The sequence below is a fragment of the Onychostoma macrolepis genome, chromosome 03 (assembly GCF_012432095.1).
Source record: "Onychostoma macrolepis isolate SWU-2019 chromosome 03, ASM1243209v1, whole genome shotgun sequence".
In the NCBI taxonomy this organism is placed as follows: domain Eukaryota; kingdom Metazoa; phylum Chordata; class Actinopteri; order Cypriniformes; family Cyprinidae; genus Onychostoma; species Onychostoma macrolepis.
The window spans coordinates 70,939-74,304 of NC_081157.1; the positions used below are offsets into that span (position 1 = coordinate 70,939).

The window sequence follows — 3,366 nt, forward strand, 5'->3', positions numbered from 1 at the left end:
ATAGTGAAATGTCATACACTGTAAATCAGTGGCATTTGCTAAATTAAATTAGTTAATTTAACAAAAAAAGTTATTTCAACTCAATATATATGTGATGTGAACTCAAAATCTAATTAGGTTAAGGGGAACTCAATCTAAATAAGTATAAATTAATTTAATCTACCATATGGTTATTATGTCTAAATGGCTGACCACAAAATATTTTAAAGAAAAATTTGCTTAATTCATGATTTCTAACATTGTTTTTCTAGAAATCACGTTTGCTTTATCTCTTTCAATATTAATTAAATAGCCTTCATAACTAAAGATAATACAATAAATACATAAATCTGTTTCATATTAAGCATAGATCAATCCTTTTAAAGAAATTAATTTTACTCGAGACAAAATATTATCCGGGTGTTTTTCAAAAACCGCGCGCATTTTTCAGTCAGTCACATCCGCCCCTCCCCCACAGCTCACAGCCACGGGATCACAGCCGGACGGCTCGCGACGCCGTCACGGAAAATAACAGGTAAGCATTCACTTTTTTATTCCTATTTAAAGCACTTTTGAACGTTATTTTGTGTTTTGTCAATTTTATCTGAAGATTAACCAGCTCAGTTATCATTGTAATGTTAGCTAGCAAAGAAGCAAGGACAACCACATCAAAGTTATCAACGGCAAGTGTTAAATATGCAGTGTTATACACAACAGTTTGTCAGTGATAAATTAAGGTGTGTGTGTGTGTGTGTGTGTGTGTGTGTGTGTGTGGTTTCTCACAGCTGGACACAGACAAACGAGTCCCGCGAATTGTATTTTTAAACTGGAGAGACAGCTGACAGGATGTCGTCATCTGTAACCGTCACTCGCCACAGTTCTCAAGAGAGGTAAAGCAAAGACATATTCTCTGTATTACAATGCCTTTAAACTTTTAGTTAATCATTATTATCCGCTTTGTCAGTTTGATCTAGAATATCCATGTGATGCTGATCAAGTTTTCTAAATCCGCCGAACGCAGTGAACAAAGGGGCTGAGGAGCATTTATAATGACTGTTTTGTTAACTTTAGTTAACATTTTACACTGTTATTTGCTCCTCACTGTCTTTCTTAAAATTCATACTAACAAATTGTTGTCATGCTTTTGAAATCAATCTTTTCAGTGCAAAGGCAGCGAGGGGTGGTGTGATGTCATTTGCAACAAGACGGCTGATACTAATATGAGCCTAAAATAAAGTAAGTAGAATTCACATTAAACAAATTGATGGGCTTTAGTGTTGTACAAGATGTAATTTGTCACCTTATAAACAGTTATTTAAATTCATCGTTCTTCAGTTTTTATATTTTGATGAATTGCTATTAATGCAGATGTAATGATGACCAGAAATGACCAGCAGCACAAATGTTAAGTCTTCTGAAGCAATAGTATACTTTTGTTTTGTGAATATTAGATTGAAATTTAAACCTAAAGATCAAATTGTGAATAACGTTACACAATACAGATGAAAAATAACAAACTAACATCCCACAAGAATGACATCTAAAGACCAGTCATGTTTGATGTAATGTAGGGTGCCACCAGTTTGATGCAGAGTGAATTGGCAGAGTGAATAACATCTTAAATTTCAGTTTGTCATTCCGTCAAGTCTTTTGGTATTTTGTGTTGCTTCAGAAGAATACCAGTGAAGTCTTAAGTTCTGATTATAGTTATACATTTATATACTTAACTAATATAGATGGGGGAAAAAAAACTTCTACTTTCCCTTATCCTAAAGTTGCTTTGTTTTCTTATAAAGATGTCAGGTAATTGCTAATGCTAAGTTTGTAGTGGTTAAAAATTGTCTTATGATTCATAAAAATAAGCTGTCCATAAATGTTGCTTAATTGTGAGTTAAATTTCTCTAATTTTGTGTTTTGTCTTCAGGGACAATAATGGCATCAGCCATTCAAGTTATGATCCTGGCAGATCTACTACTATCTGAAAAGTAGTCTCTGCAGATTGTTTCAAGATACACAAGGTAGGACACATGTCAGGACAACTTTATATTTACTTGGCAACATTTTAAAATTTTAGCTGAGATCAGCATAGTTAAAAAAATAATAATAATCTGTCATGGTTTGCTCACCCTCATGTTGTTCCAAATTCATTTTGAATGAATTTCATTCATCTTCAAACAAATGTTTTTATTTTTGATTTTCATTCATCATTTTTGTCTTTCCATTGGAAGTCTTTATTTTCAAGCTTCTAAAAGTTTATAGTTTAGGCTTTGACACATAATAAAAAAAGCTACTTATACCTTCTGTTATTTATCTTGTTTCTGAATACCTGTAAAATTTAAAGGATTAACTAACAACTTGAGTGTAACTTGTTTTTTTGCTCTCAATGCCATTTTGACAATGCAGTTTTTTTAATCCATGCAGCATTTTTTTAAAGGAAAACATTACAAATTATTCCTTAACAATTTAACTGATGTGTTAATAGCGAAAATTCTTACTGTCAGTTAATGGGTCAATGCTAGCATCCCTACCCAGAAACACCTACTAGAACCTATTAATCTTACCTGTTTTATCTCTGAGTTTCCTTCCTTAACTGAGTTCATGTAACAGTTTATTAGCTAATAACATGTAACAAGGCAACTTTTGCCATTTAATAACTTTATTGATGACTTCTAAATGTTAACTATATTTGAAGGGATTTTTCCTGTTTCAAATTGGTATAAAATGGAAATTGCAGTTGACTTAACTACCCTATTATGATGTATTTCCAGTAGTGTGCATGTGTATACCTATCAAGATGAATAAATTAGGTCAATTTATGTTGACCTAAAAATTGTTTTTCGGAAGTGACATGATGAAAATGTATTATTTGAATGTTTATATTTTTCTTAATCTAATGATGCTTCAGAAGACGTTTTTCTTAATGCTGCTAGTAGCTTGTCATTGAAAGTAACATATGCCAAGTCAAATGAAACTACCTTTGACTCTTGAGTAATGTAATATTTGTAGAACTCGCAGCACAGATCCTAATAATTTTTTTGGCATAGCCACACTAATTATTTTATAGGCATTTTGTAATATCACTTTGTAACATCAGCCAATCTGTTTACTTTATAGATGGAGCGTGAGAGACGGGACATGGACCACAGTTTTTCAGCACCCACACCCCACACTCAAATTCATATAGAAGTTCTCAATTATTAAATGTTAATTTCATAGTTTATATTTAGCTGTGAAGTTATAGTTCATTGTCATAAATATTAAACTACATATTATTATTATTATTATTATTTTACATGATATGCAAATTTCACCAATTTGTTTAATGTGTTAATTAACTTTTTGAAATTGATTATCTTTAATAATTCAGATACCTGTTGAAATGCACAT

The 3,366-nt window shown here is 31.7% G+C and overlaps 1 long non-coding RNA gene across 1 annotated transcript; it reads left to right on the top strand.

The window, feature by feature from the left end:
- LOC131537470 (uncharacterized) lies at window positions 1-2,392 on the top strand. Its single transcript, XR_009270287.1, has 4 exons — window positions 1-514; window positions 765-869; window positions 1,143-1,215; window positions 1,904-2,392. It is a non-coding gene; the product is annotated as an uncharacterized LOC131537470 (long non-coding RNA).
- The last annotated feature ends 974 nt before the right edge of the window (window positions 2,393-3,366 follow it).